Source organism: Schistocerca cancellata, chromosome 1 (genome assembly GCF_023864275.1).
Source record: "Schistocerca cancellata isolate TAMUIC-IGC-003103 chromosome 1, iqSchCanc2.1, whole genome shotgun sequence".
NCBI lineage: Eukaryota > Metazoa > Arthropoda > Insecta > Orthoptera > Acrididae > Schistocerca > Schistocerca cancellata.
This window is the reverse complement of record NC_064626.1, coordinates 982,578,620-982,603,981: the sequence shown is the minus strand read 5'-3', so window position 1 is coordinate 982,603,981 and position 25,362 is coordinate 982,578,620.

Here is a 25,362-nt window from a genome sequence, read left to right as displayed (position 1 = left end):
AAGCACTGTCGCGAGAAAACACATATATGTCATGCCCTTTGTAATTTTGTATATGTTAATAATTACAGTTTTTAAATCATGTCCCAAGTTGGGGTTGTATGATCACTTCAGGGGAATTCTGAAATACGTATTTCTAATTACATTTGTGTAGCTAAGTTAACAAGTGGAATTTGTTTATAGACAATCTGTTCATGATAGTTTGTAAAGCTTGTGTCCACACGTCAGTTACTCGTCTTATACAGTAAAGCATGCACAGTAAAGCATGGCATCTATGGTAACTTTTGAAAGTGAACCTTGTGGTAACATACTTTTCCTGTGTTTTAGATGGAGCTGTTGTTAGTGTAGCTGTACTGCCTACAGCGCTGCGTCGGGTTGCGAGGCTGTGTTAACTAAATGGGCTATGCGGTTTGTAGCCTTACAGGCTCCTCCACAACTGAGTAATTCATTCAGATTTATCGTAAATTCCTTAACTAAGATGTTTCCAGTAGTTTTTAGTGGCGGTCCAAGATGCTACTATAGGCGGGTGTAAAATGAATATGCGTAACGGAAAATACTTAAAGCGAAAATCAATTTTGGGTATGGGGCCCTGTCTGACTACCCTCTGAAGCAGATCTTAGGATCTCTTATTTGTAATATTATTTCCTCCTTCTTGCTCTTTAACATATAGATTACTACTTAAACATAAATGAATAATTAAGGGAACTAGTAACTACTAAGTGACAAATGTTGTTTCTGCTTACACATTTATAGTAGATTAAAAACCCCTATATATTACAAATGTTTATATTTCCTAACTAATATTACTGATCAATTGCCCGAATCTGCCCCTTTTTATGGCTACGCGATCTAATATAAACAACGTGCGTTGACTGACATCATCGACGTAACAAACACTAGAAGATACTACTTTCAAAGGTGCTCTACAGTGGTATGCAACCTCAGTGCAACTTAAGGGATCACAGCTGTTTAGCCTTATAGCCCTAATAAGCCGAAGAAATTAGAAATATCACCGTATTTACTGAGTCCGGTGCGTCGGAGTGATGGTTCTAGTACACTTCTGCGACGATAGAAGAACTCTAGCCACAAAATAAACTCTTTCTAACACCAGGACAGCAGAAGGTGGTCCTCTGACTAGTCTAATGTAATACTGTGTTCTCCTCTCTGTGTTCTACAGACAAGAAACGCGAACTCCCAGCCACAGAAATGGAATTCAGATAACGTCTCTACGTGAGTATAAGCAGAATAAGTGCTCTCAATTACTGAAAGCTGCGTACTCAACGACGACTCCCTACACGGAGGCGAAGTCCAGAGTCGTATAAGTTCACGTCAGTATAGTGCCTAACCGTTCTAGCTCTTCTGAGTGCAATGACAGAAAGTCCATCTGTACCAACAAAAACTGATACTGGGCGACCGTCTCTTAGTCTTTTGTCATCCAGCGCGGCACGTTTGCGAGGAAATACCCATCCCAGTTAATTAGGAATTCATACAATGGCACGCTCCTCAGAGTAAAAATCCTTGAAAATAACCCAGCCTGCCTGATTTCTGAAGTAACGCTCCTTGTTCCTCTCTGATCCGTCCAAGATTTTCAGTTTCCGGTTATCCTTCTGGCCTAGCTACAAACCGGCCAGCCGCCACTCTATTGTGCTTCAGCTCTGAGGTACCCCGAGCTTCCGGCTAGGACTACTTCCTCTGTTAAGCAGAACCAACACACCTGTGCTTTCTTTTCCACCCAGGGCCTGATTTACGCCTGCCGTTTAATTTCCACTGGCGTTCCAACCTCTACTAGTATAGGCAATCATTCATAACTCCGTTTTGATAATAAAGACGCTCCATGAGTTTTCATGCAATAAGCGTTACCAACTATTTATAAGGCGTACGTGACAATGTCAGTCTTCTTTAAACATTCATATTATGACGTACAACCTATCAAATGATACCTAATTCCGGTTGTAAATGTCGGCAAAGTATGTAGATGAGTGCCTGTAAGGTGCGAAATTATAGTCACCTTATAGTGGCAATAAATTTGAAGGAAGATCTGTTTTGTAGATAACTTGTTAAATAAATTAAAAAGAAATATTTGAAGTAAATTTTTCATGCTATTGAAATTTGATTTCTCTCAATTTTTAACGGGTTTTGGGTAACCAAATGTAAATTAAATTTGCTGCTGTGGTTTTAAGGGTATTTCTTTTGCCCCTCTTTGGCTGTAGATTAACTTTAACTAATAGAGGCGGTGAGGCCAGAGCATCTTAAATGCATTTCTTTACAAAACTGCGATTGGAGGTCAGAGGATATCTTTGCTGTGTGTTACCAGTGATGACTTGTTTTATGTGTCTTATAAATCAATAAATATTAAATATGTTTATCCTCAAATAAACAACAACAGAACAAGATCGTGGAAGGAGAGAGACATAATCTAATACAAAATCGAAAATAGACCAAACGGTATGCTACTAGTGTACTGCTATTCGTATCCTCATCCCCGCAAAATAGCAGTCACGCTACTTGAGATCACTGAAAGGATTGCAGGGGTCAGCGCTGCTGCAGTGGAAGCATGTAGTAGTTTTGTATTTCAGTATGGCTATCGCTGGAATCAGGAAGGTAATCGGCGTAGCCAACCTCAGAAAACCCTGCTTCCAGTATGAGCTTCGTATACAAGATGGGTTCGGCAGCATGGGAGAACTCTGTCAACGGCTGCAGGTTGCTTTGACCTTGCTGGTAAACATTTCTGCCAAGTCAGTGGTAGAGGTGAGTGGAGCTATTATCTTTTGTAAAAAGGTATTAGGAATTCTCCAAATTGAGGCGTTGGGGTTCGATGTTGCCTCCCCGTTGTGAAGGAAAATTTTCTGAGTACAAGCCCTTCTTGACTCTTTAGTGAACAGAGTTCGTGATACTCGTAGCGTCAATAAAAACCTTTCAGTATCAGTTGAAATTCAAAAATTGTAGATTTGGCCCTATAGTTTTGGCGCTGTTATCCCTGAGTTGGTGTGATGAGGAACATAATTTGGCACCAATATCAGTGAGGGAAGGCGTGAACTGACAATTAACAGGCTGTTGGGAAAGTTGCCAAATTCGCTAATGGCCATTCTTATAGGGGTATCCGTTGATGCTATTGATAATTAGCTGAATTGTCGTCGTTGTTGTTTAAGTTAAATGAACAGGCTAACGTGTGATGCATAGTTTGATGCTACAATTTATTTATCTGTTGGCCATAGACCATTTAGCCAAAATTATTGCTGAAGAATTAGAGAATGAGGAAACGTTGTGGGAATTCTAGAAGGGGCTTTTGAGTACGTGTCTTGTTACTTCCAGAGGAAACAAATAGTAGATAAGCGTGTGTATCGAGTAAAAGGCAAAAATCAACCCTTGGCTCGTTGTATTAATGAAGTGTGTCTTGTCATCTTTGCCATATGTGTCGAGATCTCTGAAACTAAGACAGTAGCTAACATCTTCGAAGACATGAATTCGGACTACAGATCTTGGATTCTGTTTTGTGAAAAGAAGTTATGTTCTGCTGATTAGACAAATAGGTGGTAGGTACAGAAATTGTAGATTATGGCGACAGTATGTGTGAAGAACTAAAAACATAGGCTATTTTCTGAATAGGGTGAAGAATGTTCAACATAATCAGTCACCTGCTGTCGTTGAAGCGTATGTTAGCACTGCGGTAAACCAGGGCATTTTGTTTGGGACCATCTGATTCCTAAGAGTAGCAATGGGAACAGCTGACGCCAGGTGAAAAGGATACTTTCGGCATTGCGCCAGAAGTTCCTGGTAGGTTTTCGTAGGTTTTGTGCTATATGGGCAGTTTCTGTATGTGTGTGCATTACTGGATATTTTGATACGTCCTTCGCCAACTCACACTGTCAGTGGCCCAGGAGAAAACCGATCGGACTCCATGTTCCGAGCGCCCGAGAAGCGTACACTGGAGTCATTTTGCAACCACAAAGGTGGTAGCCAGGTGGACGCGCTCGCCTCGCTTAAGAAGGGACACGTTGCGAAGAGCCTCATAGACAATTAGAAGTGCGGCGAAAACTAATGGACTCCTGCAGCCATTAGGATAGACCGTCAAGAATGCATAGACGAAAGAATATGAATTTTTCTGACCTGGCAGCAGCCACTTTAAGTGCCTTAGCATGCAAGAGCGTGTCAGTAATTCCAGCAAACCACAGGCACTGGATAGAGCGTACACAAAGCGCGAAGAATTCGCACAGGGAGGCGTGTGAAAGAAGTCAGCCTATCTACAAGGTGTTTTGTGGGCAGTAATGATATTCGTTACATATCATGGACGCAGGTAGTAGAAGGACATACATGAATCTGTCGAAGCCCCATGCAGAGATAGCAGCCACAAATAAGTGTTGTGTGGCTACTTCAAAACAACTTTGGAATGCGGGAAAATATCATAAGAATGTTCTATCAACGCAGAAGAAGCCGTGAGAAAGACGCCACTTCCCGAGCGACACACTAGCCCACACAAGATACGAAAGTAATAGCACAACGTATATGTGGCCCCACTCTCAATTGTAGACAATTTTATTCAAGATGGCGGATTCAGTATGGTTGCGATGGATATGGCAATGTCGCAATGACGTCGAGGAGGGAAGTTAAAATTCTAGCGGGAAAATAGGTCAATTGGGCTATCTCTTCTAACCTATCCCCGTCCTTCCCCCCACCCCTCCCCCAGGAAATGGGGGGAAGTTCAAATTCCAGCATCAAAATGCAACACACGGTGGCTATCTCCTCTCACCTAAGAAAATGGTGGGAAAGAAGTTCACATTGGCTACCTCCACTAACGTAAGTCTTACAACCACCACCTCTTCCTAGGAATTGGTGGAAAAAGGACGCAGCCTGTGCTGGATAGTATGGATGTAAGTTTTTATTTAATCAGTCTTAATTTAAGTAATTTGATGCAAAATCCAGTGTGTCTAACATGAGCTATGAAGTCCAACTGACCTAGTACACAGTACTGCCACCAGAGGGCGCTATCGTCCCTCCCATGATGTAATCCAAGATGGCGGTCTGAGGAGGGGGAGGAATAGTGGGAATAGGGCTAAGCCTGCAGTGAGCTGCTGTAGAGAGGAAGGAGTGTACTTTATTTGTTTTGTAACCATTTATTTAGGGACGGATTTCATGTAGTTCATTTATTACGCTAATGCAAAACACTAGCTCTGTCATGCTTGGGGTCACAATACACAGTTTACAGACCTGCAAAATACTTGTAAACTGTCGAAATAATGTAGTACACTGATGTACGGACATGCAAACAACTAATAAATTACCGAAATAATGCACTAGATAGCCTGCACAACAGCAAACTACCCGTAAATCACCGAAATAATACAGTTCACTGATGTGCAGACATGCTCACAAATTATAAACTGTCGAAATAATGCATTAAATTTATTTAGGGACGAATTTCACGTAGTTTATATTTTACACTGATACAAAACACTCACCCTGGGGTGCTTGAGGTCACAGTAAATATTCTACAGATCTGCAAACTAATTGTAAATCACTGAAATAATGCAGTACACTGATGTGCAGAAAGGCAAACATCTCGTAAATAATTAAAATTGTAAAAGGCTCTTCAAACACGTCTGCTAATCATCAACTATTGAAATCATGCATTGCACAGCCTGCACACCTATTCACAAAATAATGCAACAGACAAACAACTCATAAATTGTCAGAAGGTAATTCATATGTAATGCTATACAAACACACTTACAGCACTTAACCCTTAACCCGAATCATGGGTAGTTTTGGACCTGCTGACAGTAGTAACACTGGCTAACTATGGAAACGTGCAGAGTTTCAGTTTCACACAGTAGTGTATTTTCTGTACATTGTGAGGTGCACGAAAGACAGGGAGCTCGTTGCTTGCTACTTACTGAAGTGGAGGTGTGTGCCGTCCCTGGGTTCAATTTGACCTGTGATTCCTGATATGGGAGTTTTTAAGGCAGTGTATACTTACTTATTTTGTGGTGTTTCAGGCACTCTATTGCCACAATGCAGTGGGGCCTCACCGAAAGAAATTTGTGGACTATTATTAGACGAAAATTATCCAAACAGAGAATCAATAAGTGATTTTCAACCGTGTGATGAACAGAACATATGTGATGATGACACAAATGACAATGAAAATACACAAGAAATTTCTTCTGATTCAAGTAGTTCATCGTCTGATGATTAAGTAGAAAGAGATAGTAGGCTGCATGTAGTGCATATTTTCGAGGTAAAAATCGATTCAAGTGGTCTACTCATCCACCAGCTATGTCCAGACTTAGAAGCCACATCATCATCACTCACGTGTGTGTTCTAAATTTGACTAAATTTCATAATGCCATTTATCACAGAAAGGAAGATGGAGTTTTCATCATCTTCAGTAGATTTTAAGATTAGCATAGATAATTTTCCAGGGGCAGCTGATGAACCACAAAATGACCTGCAACTTGAAATAAAAGTGGCTCACAAAGAAGAGGAAGGTGTTATTTATGTGGTCCAAAAACTGACAGCAAACAATCACCCAAGACGCCTCAGGGTTCCGCATGCATGTTTACTGTTGCTGGTATGATACATCTCTACATGTAGATACTGATGTCGTAGGTCACACTATAGAAATCTGTTCCAATGCTTCTCAGGATAGCATATGGTGTATTGTTCCTAGCGATCCTAATGGTACATGTGAGCTGCATCTAGCCATGCAAGTGTTTACAAGCCAAGTGTGGCTTATACATTGCTGCAAAATGCTTGCATAGCTACACACCATCTAAAAGGTACTAAATGTTATACTGTTGTCATATGGCTGTGTAAAATAAGAGCCAACACACCCTCTCGGAAATTGTATAGTTTCCCAGAAATAGTTAACAGTCACTTTTGTAGGAGCTTTTGTGATGTCTCAGCTTGTCTACATGGATAGTCTTGTCCTGACAGAACCTGTTTATGAACATAGCAGAATAACGCCAAATGCATTCCTCGTGATGGTCCTAACATGGCACCCTGTCCATCATGTGTTATCCTTCCTGCAGATCGTTAAGTCCTGCTATCAACAAACATCTCTGAAATGCAAACATGCTCACCACTATGATGAGGCTCCTATGTCCCAGCACAAAGGATGTCTTGTGAATGAATGGAACATTATGATTTCCTCTTATTAAATTTACCCACTGAATTACTGATTCCACTGGTGTGGAAGAACTAACCACCTTTTTTTTCTTTCTGCATTCGAGATATTCCACTGCAAAAAACTGTTTTGTACAGATCACCATATTGCACCAACAATTATACCCTGCAAAGTGATCTGCAGATTGTCAAATACAGAAAGACACTTACTCAGTTACACTGTTCTGCCACTGAGGACGGGAGCTTGAATACTAGAGCGTGAAACTGATCTCCAACCCGGAAATATATCACCATGTCTGTGCCGACATAGTAAAGAAACACTTCGTATCTTTCGCCATACAAAATCGCTTCGACTGATAGTACAGTTTGTGGGATATGGTCATCCTTCTACAGTACAGGCGATGCATCTTTACATTGGTCCATGCAATTGATCTATAGCTGAACATTTAGTAGGATTGTCACATGTGGTCGAAGCCGACATGCAGATGGTATTTATTTTCGATATGTGAGAGAGATGTGGTAAAAATCTTATAGAGTTCTCTATCGAGTGAAGTTAGCAGAGCCTTTATAGTTCCTAAATTTGTCTATTGTTTGGTACAGAATAACGAAGAAAGCATGTTGGGTTGATAGATGTAAATGCATCCTAAGGGATGCAGATCTGCTTCAGATAGCAGTACTGGTATGTAGTTTGAGGGTACATCACAATGCAGTGTCAAAATCATCGCCCTTCCCGCAATTCCCATACTCTCTTTTATACTACCTTGTGTTGCAGAAGCAGGCTTCATTTAGCACTGCCCTTACACATTGTACATTGTTGGCAAAGCTACAACATGTTCCCATTTCCACAGAATGATCAAAACACAGCCCTGTCTCACTAACTTAGGTCACTCTGTTTCTACACAATTTGCAGAGGGTGGTGGATATAGCTCTCTCCAACTTCTGCTCAGTTCTGACTCAACTTGGAACGATCACATGCGCAAAGCTGCAGAAATGGCAGCAGTTGTAGGAGGCATAAAGACTATCTAAAATTTTACTGTAGCTGGTTGGTCCAAAAATGGTGACTCGTTTTAAGATATGAGTGCCAGAGATGTGATTCAGTAGTGACAGGTATCATTAAAGGATTTCTCCATGGGATCCAGCGCTGGTATGTGGTTGAATGGAAGGACTTGATTAATAATCCCAGACAGCGTTTCTACCAGATAGTGTAACACTAGAGATCTGAAAAGGTAGTGTACATTTATTATGACCTCAATCAGCACACCGTCAACAGTATGTAATCCTTCTCAATCAACCTTCGCCTATAACCCACCATATATCGCAGAAAGTCTGACATGGCATCAAGACAGAATACATTACAAATAATGGAGAAATATCTAGTGGCGGCATGGGGGAGTTGTAAATACTGGATTCATACCATGTTCCTTAGTCAGATCACTTTCTAAATTCGGTAATTTGATTATGAGGTTGCATCGTGGGCTATGTGTAAACGCAATGCTGGTCTGATAATATACACTCCGACAATCACTGTCTACATTCAGTGTCAGTGTATTTGTCTGGAACCACTTCTTCATTTGGAGGTAATGCCAACAGTCGATTTATGATGATGATGATGATGATGTTTGGTTTGTGGGGCGCTCAACTGCGTGGTTATCAGCGCCCGTACAATTACCCAATCTTTGCTCAGTCCAATTTCGCCACTTTCCTGGATGATGATGAAATGATGAGGACAACACAAACACCCAGTCATCTCGAGGCAGGTGAAAATCCCTGACCCCGCCGGGGATCGAACCCGGGACCCCGTGTTCGGGAAGCGAGAACGCTACCGCGAGACCACGAGCGGCGGACAGGTCGATTTATAAAGCAGGTATAGCTTTTAATATGAATACATGTGTGCACCTGTAGAACCAAGACCAATTGTGATAGTATATGGTCATGTTCCTTTTTTTCTTTTTTTTTTACATGTAGCGGTGTGTAAGATGATTATACCTCTCTTTCTAAGATACAGTGGCAGCACTCGCAGGAGAAACTTACAAGGCATGGCCACCCATCGTTGATTTTCTCTCAATATTATTTCATATTTCCAGCAATCAGTTATTGGCGAAGTGCGTGATAGGTTCGCCTTGAACATCAGGCTTATAAAGTATGTGTGTGTGCATGTTCTGACATGTGCAAAGGAAATTACTATGTCCAGTTGTAAGCAAGGTATGGATCTGATATGGAATACTGTGATAGCAAACGGGAAAGTATGCCAGGTACGTAACAAGAATGGTACAGATATTTCTATTTCCAGAGCCACAGCCATCGTCAGGGCGTATTCCTCGTACTTCGCTCATTGTCGAATGTTGTCTAATTGAGACCGCAATCGTAACATTTAATTATAGGTACAGCAGTCAAATATGTTTGTAACTGGTTTCCTAGGATAATTCTGTCTAGGGGTGCGTGGCACGCCGGTGGTGGCCTGTGGCGGGAATGATTCACATTTCTGGCTAACGGTAGGTGCTGTCTGATTGGAGAGACCTGATGGGATGCAGGAAAGTAGTGCACTTAACCGTGTCGTCCTCCCGACAGCTGAATAGCGAACTAATACTTAGTAGGTGTTGGGCAGCTTTTGTGATGACATGAAAATTCGAGAAGATTCAATATGGATGTATGTTTACACTGGATCATTATTCCATCCCATGTAAATTGTCCAGCTGACTGCTTCTGCAAATTTCGCGCCTTTATTTAGTTGAGAGAACATCGATTGTGGTGTGTGCATCTGTCAGGTGAAAGACAGGTGGAGAACATGTTTGCTAGGTCTCTCGACATGAGAAACACCTTAGTTAACTTTGTAAATTATAGGCATGATTTGGAATCTGTTACATCGCCGACATCAGTATTCATGAGTGGAAATATCAGTTTCCTCTGTTTTTTCGAGTTTTCATCTAAAAGCCTTCACAGATAAGTTTCTAGTTACTCAGTGGTGTACAGCATTCTCCACCTCGATAAAGTTTCGGGTTTCTATAGAAATAATTTCTGGTCTAAATCTTCGGAATTCTGTTGCGTGAGTGATACTGCTCCGCAAGCGATATTGCTATGTGCTTGATATTGAGAAGTATTGCGACGAAAATGGTATGAAATTCTGACAAACCATGCGATATTACATATGTTCTTGTAATCCCAGAGTCTGGAGTTGGGTGCAGAACGCAAACAAGCAAGCAAACAGTTCAGAGCCAGAAGCAGTAATGCCTTTAAGCCGAAGGGAGCCGATCCCGAATTTGTAGAACAGTTCTGAGAGTGGCTTCGGTCTGCTGAAGGTGCTCAGGTCACGCGTCAGGAGTGAATGACCACCTGTCCTCATGGGAAATATTTATTGGAGAGAGGAGTATACCAAAGGTGCATGTGCTTATGCTGTCTGTCTCTGCAGTGTATGTATGATTGTCTGGCGATTGATAGCTATACAAATGATGTAAAACGGGCGATTTTGTATGGCGCAGGATATGACTTGTATGTTTACTACATCGACACAGTACGCTGTAATATATTGCCGGGTTGGAGATCGGTTTCATTCTCTAACTTTCAATCTCCCGTCCTCAGTGGCAGAGCAGTGTAATTGAGTAAGAGTCTTTCCGTATTTGTCGATATTTAGGCCACTTTTCAGAGTTTAATTGTTGGTGCAATATGGTGATCTGTTAAAAAATTGATTTTTGCCACTGGAAGTCTCGAATGCAGATAGGGAAAAAAGGTGACAGTGCTTCCACACCACCACAATAAGAGCAAATCATAATGCTCCATCATTCACAAGACATCCTTTTTGCTGGGACATAGGAGCGTCTACTTAGTGGTGAGCACGTTTGCATTTCTGAGATGTTTGTTGAAAGCAAGACTTAACGATTTGCAGGAAGGATAACTCATGATCGACAGGGTGCCATGTAAGGACCATAAGGAGGAATGCATTCGGCGTAATTCTGCGCTATGTTCTTGAACATGTTCTGTTAGGACAAGAATTTCCATGTAGACAAGCTGAGACATCACAAAAGCTTCTACAAAAGTGGTTGTTAACTATTTCTGGGAAACTATACAATTTCCGAGAGGGCGTCTTGTCTCCTATTTTACACAGCCATGTGACATCAGTATAACATTTAGATCGTTTTAGATGGTGTGTAGCTACAAAAGCATTTCACGGCAATGTGTAGACATGCTTGGCTGGTAAATGTGTGCATGGCTAGACGCAGCACACATGTCCCGTTAGGACTGGAAGCATTGGAATACATTTCTATAGTGGGACCTGTGATGTCAGTATCCACAGGTAGAGAGGTATCGCGCCAGCAATGGCAAACACACGTTTGCAGCCCAGACGCGTCTCGCGTATGCGACTGGCGTGAGCGCGCCGCTTGGCGTGGGCACATTGGAGTTCTGTATGGGGGAAGTTCGCTGATAAGTTGTGGCTGACGATATTTCTAAAGTGTTTCTTAACGTGTAATGAGTGATTGTGCACTGAAGTGTTTTCGGCTATTTAAGAGTTGTGAGCGCGTTTGCATAGCATTACGCATGCTTTGTCTTTTGGCAATTTATGCGTTTTTTTCGTGTCTGTTGTATTATTGGTTGGGTATATTCGCCGATGCGGCCATGCAAAAGTGCGGAGATAAGAAATTTGTTTCCGAAGTGCGGAGCTGTGAAAACTGAAATGGTTGGTTTGTCGGAAGTTTAATGTGGGCAAGCTATGGCGTTGATTGGGTACAGTACAAATGCAGCAGGAATAATTGACAACATCAAGAGGGGACACCAGATATGGTATGGCAAGAATATCAACCTGTGTCCTATTTACCGCTAAATCAAGTCGCTGAATAAACCAATGGCATCATAAAGTGAAGTAAGATCTAGGCTTTTTATGACCAGAAGTGTATAGGCTGACCAGTGTAGTTTCTTAAATAACATTGTTTTGGTGCATATTGTTACGTCAATAATTTTCCTAAGTCATCATTCAAGTAGTATCCATCCTATCCCTTAGTATGAACCGAGATAATCAGAAAATGAACTGAAAATGAAGTGAAAATTAACTTATTAGACTATCAAAACATAATTTTTCCAACTTTTAGACAATTACGTAATAATGGAATCTTTGGCTGTAGCATGAATAATATAAAAAATAGAATAATGCAAAAGCCAGTATTAATTGATTTGCTAAAAGTACAGTAACTTTCATAACACAAAATTGGTAGTAAAACTTCACGTAACTTGGACACTGAGTTTCATTCTGAAAGCACAGCTCTAATTTATAGCTTGTGGCAGAATTTATAACTTTTACTACAAAGAAATATCAGAGTTACTGCTACATAAATGACAGTCCTTACCAATGAGTACATTCAAACCGTATTTCTGCTTGCTGCAATTACGACAGTCAGTATTACGGCTGCGACATGTGTGGTGTGAAGCACTTGAAAGTGTGAGTTAGGTACTTTTCCTACGTCCTGATGCCAATACCTATTCTTACGTAAGATTGTTTATGAGTATAAAGTTCAATTTCAATTTAATTATTCTTATTCCGGTGAGGAACTGGTGACTGTTGGTTCTTATCATTTATAAAATCTTTGGAAACGTTTTTTCCGAATTCTCCACTAATTAGTGTTAATTAAAAACTAGTTTACGTAATAAAAATTTATAAAATTAACCGAAATTTGTTTCTAATCACCATTTCTGAGCAGTGGCGATTCGGTTATAACTTCATCAACTTCTCTCTGTTTTGCATCTTTCTTCCGAGTAAATGCCTTTTCCCCGTAGATTAGGGACTTTAGGAACATGGTCCTATAGAAAAGGCTAACTAGGCAGAGAGGTGGGAGTATTATACGTTGCTGCCGTTGAGCGGATAGTGTATTATAATTACTACTGTCTCGAGCCTTGCAAAATTGAAAGTGGTTATTTTCAATTAATAATAGTGAGAAAATTTTGGTTTCAACAGTGTAGGCGGAATAGGGTTACAACGTAACGATACGAGCGTAGATATGTTCGACAATGTTTCAGATATTGACGACAAACTAAACAGTACTGGAGGAACGGAATGTGTAAACAATGCAAGGTGAAGCAAGATAAACTTGATGACAGTAACGATAATTTGGAAATGAATGACACAGGATACAGAACCGATGTAAACGTAACAGAAACGAAAACGAAACATACAATGGAACAGGGTAGTAATTTGCCGGTATTTAATACGATTCCTTTAATGTAAATGATTCAAAAAATGAGTTACTCAGTAAGCGGTGAGATTAGCTCCGTGGAAAGGGAAAGTATGAATACAGTAAGCAGGAAGCAGTATTGAGATAAGTTCTGTAAAAGAGAAAATAAGTGCCGTGAGAGGTAAAATAAAAATTCCAAACTAAACCTTGCGAAAAGAAAAAAGTGATTTAGATACCGAATTTAGTAATGACAGGAAAGAACTGGTTAAAACATTTTACGGACGAAATGAAAATAATCAAAGTCAACATGCAACAACAATTGGGCGATTTAGTGAAATATGATATCGGTGTGAGAACGGAAAATGAAAATGTCAACAAAAAAGGTAAATCGCGAAGTAGCAACCGTACTTCCTTACTTTAAAAATTCGGTGGATTCTTTCATGTCCAAATTGTAAGTTTTAAGGTCAAAGATCAGATGTTGGAAACAGATGTTAATGATAAGCTTTCCTGAAATAAATGACAAAGATATGGGTAAGATAAATAAACGTATTAAAATTCTGGAGAACGCAAGAAACCTAACCACCACATACGTTGTAGGAGGGACATACTAGAGCCAAGTAAGAGGGATATTAATAAATTTGATCTCAAAAATGGTAGTAACCCTGTCATGTTCATGGATAAATGTGTGTCGTTAATTCCGAAAGAATTGCCTGAAGAAATTCGCGTCAGGATTGCCAGGACACGAGGGAATGGTGACGGAGAAAGTTGGGCAGTGCGCTCTGAGCGGTTGCAAAATGCTTAAAACGATTTGAAGATGAATACCGGTCAACCAGCAAACAAGAGGAAGTAATTACGAAATTTACGTATGCTCCTCCGTACCGAGCCAGTGGAGATTCAAATACGAGAAGTTATTGCGAGGATATGTGTAAAAAGATCGATCATGTGAAAGGACACACAACTGCATGGAGGATGTTGGACATATTGCGCGGCAAACTGCCACGTAGTGTCCGCGGCGACATAATTGGTGCCTGTAGCAAAACAGGGTTTTTGAAAAAAGTAGGAGATCTAGATGTATTGTGCCGTGAAGACGAAAATCACCAGTACAGTCACCACAACAGCAGCAATACTCAGAACGGAAATAGCAAGTATTACTACAGACAAGGTCAAAATAATCAAAATCAAAGTCTAAACAGAAACTTAAATACTGATTACAATGTGAGATCGGCACATGTAGACAGAGGAAGACGCTGTGGAAGAGGTTTTAGCCTTGGTAGGAGAGATTATAATTGTAACCGCCATGGCAATGATGGCTGACATCGAAATAAGTGTCCAAGGAATAGAAAAGCAACTGGAATCACTCAACAGAGGAAAGTCCACTGGACCTGACGGGATACCAATTCGGTTCTACACAGAGTACGCGAAAGAACTTGCCCCCCTTCTAACAGCCGTGTACCGCAAGTCTCTAGAGGAACGGAAGGTTCCAAATGATAGGAAAAGAGCACAGGTAGTACCAGTCTTCAAGAAGGGTCGTCGAGCAGATGCGCAAAACTATAGACCTATATCTCTGACGTCGATCTGTTGTAGAATTTTAGAACAAGTTTTTTGCTCGAATATCATGTCGTTTTTGGAAACTCAGAATCTACTATGTAGCAATCAACATGGATTCCGGAAACAGCGATCGTGTGAGACCCAACTCGCTTTATTTGTTCATGAGACCCAGAAAATATTAGATACAGGCTCCCAGGTAGATGCTATTTTTCTTGACTTCCGGAAGGCGTTCGATACAGTTCCGCACTGTCGCCTGATAAACAAAGTAAGAGCCTACGGAATATCAGACCAGCTGTGTGGCTGGATTGAAGAGTTTTTAGCAAACAGAACACAGCATGTTGTTATCAACGGAGAGACGTCTACAGACGTTAAAGTAAACTCTGGTGTGCCACAGGGAAGTGTTATGGGACCATTGCTTTTCACAATATATATAAATGACCTAGTAGATAGTGTCGGAAGTCCCATGCGGCTTTTCGCGGATGATGCTGTAGTATACAGAGAAGTTGCAGAAAATTGTAGCGAAATGCAGGAAGATCTGCAGCGGATAGGCACTTGGTGCGGGGAGTGGCAACTGACCCTTAACATAGACAAATGTAATATATTGCGAATACATAGAAAGAAGGATCCTTTATTGTATGATTATATGATAGCGGAACAAACACTGGTAGCAGTTACTTCTGTAAAATATCTGGGAGTATGCGTGCGGAACGATTTGAAGTGGAATGATCATATAAAATTAATTGTTGGTAAGGCGGGTACCAGGTTGAGATTCATTGGGAGAGTCCTTAGAAAATGTAGTCCATCAACAAAGGAGGTGGCTTACAAAACACTCGTTCAACCTATACTTGAGTATTGCTCATCAGTGTGGGATCCGTACCAGATCGGGTTGACGGAGGAGATAGAGAAGATTCAAAGAAGAGCGGCGTGTTTCGTCACAGGGTTATTTGGTAACCGTGATAGCGTTACGGAGATGTTTAACAAACTCAAGTGGCAGACTCTGCAAGAGAGGCGCTCTTCATCGCGGGGTAGCTTGCTCGCCAGGTTTCGAGAGGGTGCGTTTCTGGATGAGGTATCGAATATATTGCTTCCCCCTACTTATACCTCCCGAGGAGATCACGAATGTAAAATTAGAGAGATTAGAGCGCGCACAGAGGCTTTCAGTCAGTCGTTCTTCCCGCGAACCATACGCGACTGGAACAGGAAAGGGAGGTAATGACAGTGGCACGTAAAGTGCCCTCCGCCACACACCGTTGGGTGGCTTGCGGAGTATAAATGTAGATGTAGATGTAGATGTAGAGTGGGAAACGAGGGTCCGCATCAGTAGCGGGTCGCACTGCTGCGTATCGCTTTGTGAGACCCCTCCGGCTTCAGAGGCAGTATTACCGGCGCAACAATGACGACGCAAAGGGAAGCAAAACGAGTAATGAAATTAAACAAGATCAACTGTATGCTGGAAACAGCGAGAATGAAAAACGATGCTGAAATGTCGCGATTCAAACGCAGGGCGAATCAGATGTACGAGGGCTATCCACAAAGTACATTACGTTTTGGAATTAAAAATAAATAAAGTATTGGAAAATATTTTTATTATATACAGATGAAAGCCACACTTAAATACTACTTTTCTACATAGTTGCCATTTAAATTAAGGCACTTATCGTAGCGATGGACGAGCTTGGAAATTCCTTCGTCGTAAAATTCGTCCGCCTGCGCCTTCGACCATGTGGTTACCTCTTCTTGAAGCTGTCCGTCGTCATCAAAATGCTGCATAGCCAACCACTTCTTCATTGCTGGGAATAAGTGGAAGTCGCTCGGTGCCAGGTTGGGACTGTATGGCGGATGAGGAAACAACTCCCACTTAAAAAATTCAAGAACTTCACGAGTGGCATTTGCCTTGTGGGCCCGGGCGTTGTCGTGAATCAGCAAGATCTTTGAGCCCAACTTTCCTCTGAGCTTGTTTTGTATTGCTCTTCTGAGGTTGTGCAGAGTTTGGCAATACCTTTGAGAGTTTATTCTAGTGCTGCTTTCCAGGAAATCCACAAAAATCACACCTTTTCTGCCCCAAAAGACAGTCGCCATCACCTTCCTTGCCGACATTGTCTGCATGCATTTCTTGGGTTTTTGGGGGAATTTGTGTGCCCCCACTGCACTGACTGCAATTTTGTTTCGCAGTTCACATGCTTAACTCATGTTTAGTCACCAGTAACAATGCGATCGAGTAATGAGTCGCCATCTTTCTCGTAAGCGTCCAAAAACGTTAACTCTGCAGCCATTCGCTGATTTCTGTGAATCGCTGTCAAGATTTTTGGTATCCATCCTGCACAAAACTTGTGGTAACCAAGCTTTTCGGTAATGATTTCGTGCAAGAAACTTCGTGAAATTTGTGGAAAACTCATAGAGAGTTCCGTTATTGTGAAATTATGGTTTTCACGGACCGCAGCATCGACTTTTTCGACAAGTTCGGCAGTCACTATGCTGGGTCTTCCACTTCGCTCTTCGTCGTGAACGTTAGTTCGGCCATTTTTAAATTTTATGACCCATTGACGCACTCCACCTTCAGTGATTATGTTGTTCAAATGGCTCTGAGCACTATGGGACTTAACAGCTATGGTCATCAGTCCCCTAGAACTTAGAACTACTTAAACCTAACTAACCTAAGGACAGCACACAACACCCAGCCATCACGAGGCAGAGAAAATCCCTGACCCCGCCGGGAATCGAACCCGGGAACCCGGGCGTGGGAAGCGAGAACGCTACCGCACGACCACGAGATGCGGGCAATTACGTTGTTCCCATGCACTTCACAAAGCTGCCGATAGATTTCTATCGGTGTACAGTTTTTTGCAGTCATAACCTTATTATAGCACGCACTTCACACTTCGCGGCATTTTCAATTAACGCTGACATTCAAACTGTAATAGTAACTCAACGGAGTACAGCACGAACCTCTCACTAGCATGGCAGGATGCCGACTGAGCGGCGGAATGCCATGACACCAAGATGGCCCCGCTAGCCCCGCCCCTAACGGACACAAACGAAAACGTAATGTTCTTTGTGGATCGCCCTCGTATTAGCAAGCGAAATCTCGAATGTTGTTGGAGTGGGTACTCGTGCGAGTACAGACAATAGCGCAGCAGCAAGTTTAGAGAATCTTCCGGTAGCGAATAAGCAAATTGTCTAGGTAAATGAAGTTGAAATAATTGAGCAGAAGGAATGGCTGACGCAATTAAGCAATATGTACAACGGTTTGGAGGAATAGAAGAAAGAAAGTATCGTGTATTTTACGGAAAGTAACGAGGAAGTGATGAGTGATGAAGGTGACTATTTTGTTTGTGAGACGAAAGGGGCAAGTAATTTGAAAGAGGTGTTACGTAAAGCAGATAATGTTGATGAGATATGTCAATATAATAAATAATGTGGGGCACGTGAGGTGCGTAATAGTAATGTATTTGTTGATGTCATTCCTGAACCCGATGAAGTCATCGGATAAGAAAAGACAGCCGGGAACTGTGTTATGGGACAAGAGTATGTTTAATCTCATAACTGAGTAAGATTAGTGAACGAAACGAAAGATTCCAATATGTATCAAATTACGGCAGAAGTATTGTGTTCAGATGAAATAAGCCAGCTTGACGATGCAACAGATACTGCGGAAATAAAACATGTTTTGTTTCAAACAGGAGAAGGTGGTAGTAGAGGCAGAAAAAAGACACCGGATAAAATGCTTTAGCCAGGTGCTATTCTATGGAGTGATTTGGAAGTGGACAGGATTTACTATGGCAAGATAGAGGGGATGAGTCGAGACGATGTGAACAGATAATGATCCCAGTAAGTGAACATGGTGTGGAAACTCAGATATTAATCGATAGTGGTAGTCAAATTAGTGTGTGTTCCCAGTAATTTTATGAGCATATTAGGAATGAACATGAAATAGTCGAGATGCCAGTTGAGGGCGTGAAGATAATAGGTGCTACTGGTAGTTGTAGTAAACCAATAAAATCTCAGGCGATTTTACAAATGGTTATTGGCTCAAATGGCTCTGAGCACTATGGGACTTAACTTCTGAGGTCATCAGTCCCCTAGAACTTAGAACTACTTAAACGTAACTAACCTAAGGACACCACACACATCCATGCGCGAGGCAGGATTCGAACCTGCAACCGTAGCGGTCACGCGGTTCCAGACTGTAGCGCCTAGAACCGCTCGGTCACTCAGGCCGGCCAAATGGCTATTAAAAATGTGTCGTTTAAACACTATTTCTTACTGGTTCCTCAGCTAAGTACTGAAATAATTGTAGGTATCGATTGGATGACAAAAGATAAAGTAATAGGAAGGAAATAATTTGTTCAGTAGGTGACGAGAAGGTATATGTGTATTTTGATGAAGTAGCCGAAACTGGTGAAAGGAGCGTAGTTCATTCACGAATACTTAAGTTACCAATGTGTGCCGGTCTGAGTGAAAGATCTGTGCGTTCTCACAGAAAAACTTTAATAAATTGTACCCATCTGATGCGAAATGAAAGAGATAGTAGAAAAGGTTTTGGGAATACCAGTAGAACCAATAAAATCTCAGGCGATTTTACAAATGGTTATTGGCTCAAATGGCTCTGAGCACTATGGGACTTAACTTCTGAGGTCATCAGTCTCCTAGAACTTAGAACTACTTAAACCTAACTAACCTAAGGACATCACACGCATCCATGCCCGAGGCAGGATTCGAACCTGCGACCGTAGCGGTCGCGCGGTTGAATGATACGCTTCAGAAGTTTTATGGTGTGAAATGCGGGACAAGTCTTTAGTTGACGGTTGGGTATTGGCAAATTCCGTTAGAACCAAAACAAAAGAAAATGACAGCATTTCTTTTTGCGGGGAAGTGCTATCAATATAAGAAGCTGGTATCTGTACATATATCATTAGTAATCTTGCAGCTGTAGAAGAATGAAATTATTACAGGCGTTTATAAATATCAACGGGGACAGTTGAAAATATGTGCCCGGACCGGAATATTTTTTCTTTTTTTTTCATTTTGTTCGTTGTTGATTGTTGTGCTTGGTCGTTGCGCACGTCACATGACATCTGGTCAAGTTCGTTTGTGGATCCTTCCACTCAGTTTTTTATCACAGAGGCCAACCAGCTCACTGACCGAGCATGCTGAGCTACCGTGCCGGCAAGGTATTCGAACCCAGGATCTCCTGCTTACATGGCAGACGCTCTGTCTGACTGAGCCACCGAGGACACAGACAATAGTGTGACTACAGGGACTTCTCTCTGGCACGCTCCCCGTGAGACCCACACTTTCCAACTTTCTGTCCACGCACTACATTTGTAGTGTCCCTGCCCACTATACTCATTACTCGCGGCAGTCTATCTACCGATTCCCGCAAGAGTTCGAGCAATTTGAGTGCATCCGCACTTTTATGACCTAGTGGCGGCAGACGTAACAAGATATCAGCAAGTATTTAGTACACGTTGTCACACCGCTGTGCTATGTATGATGCTTTTATGTGAACGTCATAATTGGTTGATCTGATGGAATTACATTTTCCTGGAGACATATGAATCTCGACTTTGTCTTCGATAGAAGCTGATGGAAAGAAGTAGTGTCATAGCGTGTGGTTATACACCACTTTCAGTAATGTACTGCAGTTCTGCTTCAACGGTATTGTATGCAGTTTTATGTCTTTGAGCAGTGTAAGAACAATGCTTCGAGCAAGGTGACTGTTTTTGTCAAATATACAAACGTATAGGTTCTTATGCACAGAGGCTACAATAACCCTACTATTTTATTTTGTACTTTGTATTTTAACGTCTGTATTCAGGATGGTTTATTGATCCGCTTATATTTGATGCACAGGAAGAACGCAACTACAGCTGCATTCTTTTATATGAAAAAGGGCACCACACACACACTAATCACTCACTTTATATCAGATTATATTTCGTTGCGATTTAATTGTACTTCAGTTCAAAAAATGTTCAAATGTGTGTGAATTCCTAAGCGACCAAACTGCTGAGGTCATCGGTCCCTAGACTTACACACTACCTAAATTACCTCAAACTAACTTATGCTTAGAACAACGCAGACACCCATGCGCGTTGCCACAAGTTCTTTCTTTGTTTCTCTTTGTGTTAGTTGTAGAATACGCGCTGTGTGGCGTCATAGTATCTCATTCACGTCTGTAACGTTTTATAATGTAGGCTGTTCACAATACTTCAAGATTCTGTTTTACGAATGATTTTTGTAGACTGCATTTCTATTACAATAAAAATCCCTATCTTTTAACGTACGCCACCGTTAGCGGCCTTTCAGGTACCAGTTTTCAGTTTACATTATGACGTACGGTGAGGGTTATGTGTGGATGCTACATTGTGTACTGCCACGCTTATATGTTTTGTCGCCAGAAATTTACATGCACGTCTGGTTATAATGCAAGACTTTTGTGCATCCTTTGTTATCTACGTTCGAACAGATTTAAAAATAAATTCATTAAGCCTTCGTTGCTGTGTATCGTAACATTCACTGTATTTTGTTCTTCAGGCTGAATTCATAATGGACAAGCCGTGTGAAACTACTTATCAGTAAAACAAAGTAAACTTCCTACACAACTTAAGATGGTTTCTCTAACAGTTATTGTAATCAAATAAAATTTGCAGCTCGGTTTCAACACAAAAATGCTGGAGATATGGAAAAGTATTTCGTCTAACACAAGCATCATTATATTAGTACGATCAGTATAGATCTCCAGAAACTTTATGTTATTGTAACATAGTCTAGAGAGGACACAGCGTTTAAACTGTGTAAGGTTGAACACTGCAGTGCCAATATAATGGTCCGGACAAAAGAGAAGATTCGCACCATTTAATGCCTAACATCAGAAATGGCACACTTCCTCGTATTATACTATAGTAATCAATTTTGACATCAATCTAGACTCCTCCCACAGAGTGAAACAAATCGTTGTTCGACAGAAACAAAAGTAACGTGCGTTATGCGCACAACGCACAACTAATGGTAGAACTGATGAAATTGACATAAAAGTTTTCTGAGTATTGTCCCGCGTCGTATTGTTAAAGTGTAGCTTCAAAAAATTGACAAAAAGCTGATTTCTCCCGTAGAGTATTTTTACATTATGACGTGGTAATATACTAAGAAAACTTTTATACCAACTGACTCTGGCGGCGGAAACCTCTGCAATTGTAGGACTACTGAAGTTTATATTACACTTGAACTACTTATCTTTGGACTCGATGTTTGTAAGGAAATACAGAAAAAAGACAATATTGTGTTGTAGTGTTACAGTGTTCATGATCACCTTCCGGACCGTCGCACAACATTTGGGTCTATGGGAGGAATATAGCGCAACAATATGACATGGGACAGTCACAGGAAATCACTAATAAGTAAGGAGACGAGTATGGGGTACTAGAAAAGATGTCGGTTTGTCGATGGCCACTAGTTCCCATAACTGAGTGCAAAAGAAGGATAAGAATCAGGGGTTCCCACTGGTCCGTCGTTATTTGTTATGTAGGGAGCGAGACGTTGCTAAACCAGGTAGTGCGCCCTATCTGGTACAGAACGTAAAGGGAAACAAGAGCAATTATGGAATTCATTGCCGCGTGGGATTAGACGAGCGGTCGAACACAGATCAATCGAGAAAACTGGAAGAAGTTGTGTGGAACTATGAAAAAAATAAGCAAAATATACAAACTGTGTAGTCCATGCGCAAGATAAGCAACATCAAGGATAATATGAGTTCAGGAGCGCCGTGGTCCCGTGGTTAGCGTCAGCGTCTGCGAAGCAAGAGATCCTATGTTCAAGTCTTCCCTCGAGTAAAAATTTTATTTTCGCAAAGTTATGATCTGTCCGTTCGTTCATTGACGTCTCTGTTCACTGTAATAAGTTTAGTGTCTGTGTTTCGCGACCGTACCGCAAAACCGTGCGATTAGTAGACGAAAGGACGTGCCTCTCCAATGGGAACCGAAAACATTTGATCGCAAGGTCACAGGTCAACCGACTCCTCCACAGTAAAACACGTCTATAGGACACTGGTGACGGCATGTTCGTCACATGACAGGAATATGTTGTCGACCCACCTAACTTGTACACTCGGCAAATGGGTAAAAAGATTCTTCTACCTTACCCGACTTAGGTTTTCTTGTGGATGAGATAATCACTCCCAAAAAAGTGATGAATACATAAGAGTTCGCCACATAAACTGCAACAAATGAATGCAATGCAACAAATGAATGCAACAGTTCACAGTCGCACAGTTTTCCCTGTGCTCTGTTAGAACATATGTTTTTAACGTTTTCAAATTTTTCTTTGTGTAGACCGTCAAATCCTGCATATGTCCAAGCAAATCTGAACATGTCCTGGAATTTTGGAGAGCGAAGTTGATTATGTGTGAGTGCCTAAACTTTGGTAAGTGACACAGGATCACGTAGACAATACTGCTCTGTGTACCTGTGCAGCTTCGCAAAATCATAGAACCTTTTCATAAAGTATTTCACTTACCGAAAACCAAACACATCTAACGGTTGCACAAGAGGTGTACACCCTGGAGGACAGGTAATCACGTCTTCTCCCACACTAAAATTGTACAATGCCTGATCCTTCTGTCCTGTATAGCTGTCAAGGAGATAATAATTGTCTGAAAATAAAAAATTAAAGTTTTCACTCGAGGGAATACTTGAACCAAGGACCTCACGTTCCGCAGCTGCTCACGCTAACCACGGGACCACGGCGCTCCTGAGGTTACAGGATCCTTGATTTTGCATATCTTGCCCATGGGCTACCCAGTTTTTATATTTTGCTTATTTTTTTTCATAGTTCCACACAACTTCTTCCTGTTTTCTTGATTGATCTGTGTTCAGTTTTTCAAGGCCTATCCACTGTGCCAACTTATAACTAAATCTGAGGGGGGTGCGATGCAGAGGTTCTCTTGTTAGGATAATTTAGGTTGAGTAGTGTGTAAGCTTAGGGACTGATGACCTTAGCAGTTAAATCCCATAAGTCTTCACACACATCTGAACATTTAAATTCAGTGATAGCACAGGGACAGCGGTTGGCTGGTGAAGTTGATTGTATAGTGCGCCGAGAGATCCGTGAAGTTCACAAACAAAGCTCCATTGGCTATGGAGAGTTCCTAGCTAGCAGAACGCAGCATGTCATTCTCAATGGAGAGAAGTCATCCGAAGTAAGAGTGATTTCAGGTGTGCCGCAGGGGAGTGTCATAGGACCGTTGCTATTCACAATATAGATAAATGAGCTTCTGGATGACATCGGAAGTTCACTGAGGCTTTTTGCAGATAATGCTGTGGTGTATCGAGAGGTTGTAACAATGGAAAATTGTACTGAAATGCAAGAGGATCTGCAGCGAATTGACGCATGGTGCAGGGACTGGCAATGCAATCTCAATGTAGACAAGTGTAATGTGCTGCGAATACATAGAAAGATAGATCCCTTATCATTTAGCTACAAAATAGCAGGTCAGCAATTGGAAGCAGTTAATTCCATAAATTATCTGGGAGTACGTATTAGGAGTGATTTAAAATGGAATGATCATATAAAGTTGATCGTCGGTAAAGCAGATGCCAGACTGAGATTCATTGGAAGAATCCTAAGGAAATGCAATCCGAAAACAAAGGAAGTAGGTTACAGTACGCTTGTTCGCCCACTGCTTGAATACTGCTCAGCAGTGTGGGATCCGTACCAGATAGGGTTGATAGAAGTGATAGAGAAGATCCAACGGAGAGCAGCGCGCTTCGTTACAGGATCATTTAGTAATCGCGAAAGCGTTACGGAGATGATAGATAAACTCCAGTGGAAGACTCTGCAGGAGAGACGCTCAGTAGCTCGGTACGGGCTTTTGTTAAAGTTTCGAGAACATACCTTCACCGAAGAGTCAAGCAGTATATTGCTCCCTCCTACGTATATCTCGCGAAGAGACCATGAGGATAAAATCAGAGTGATTAGAGCCCGCACAGAAGCATACTGACAATCCTTCTTTCCACGAACAATACGAGACTGGAATTGAAGGGAGAACCGATATGGTACTCAGGGTACCCTCCGCCACACACCGTCAGGTGGCTTGCGGAGTATGGATGTAGATGTAGATGTAGATGGAAAACAGAAGGTATTTCGGAGGCTCTCGTGTGCCTGGGTATGTGTGGGAAGGATAGGTTACCTCGGAGGACGTCTCTCGGCAGAAGATGGAGCGAAAGGATGCGGGCGCCGTGGTGAGGCGAGGTGCGGGTGGCCGGCGGCCGTGGGAAGCCAGCAGCCAGCGGCCGGCGGTCGGCGGACGTCGCGGCCGGGAAGTGGACATTAGGTCGTGCGGGCCCGCCTCTGGGCCGGCGCAATCGCGCGGAAGAAAGAACAGCCGTAAAAGTTTCCAGCCGCCGTGCGGTGTGCGGGCGCGGCCCGCCCCCCATCTACGCCGCCGGGCACGTAGCGGGTGGGGGTGGGGGTGAGGTGGGGCGGCAGGTGAGGGCGGAGAGGGAGGTGCGGCCGGTGTCCAGCGACAGTCCCGCGGGACACT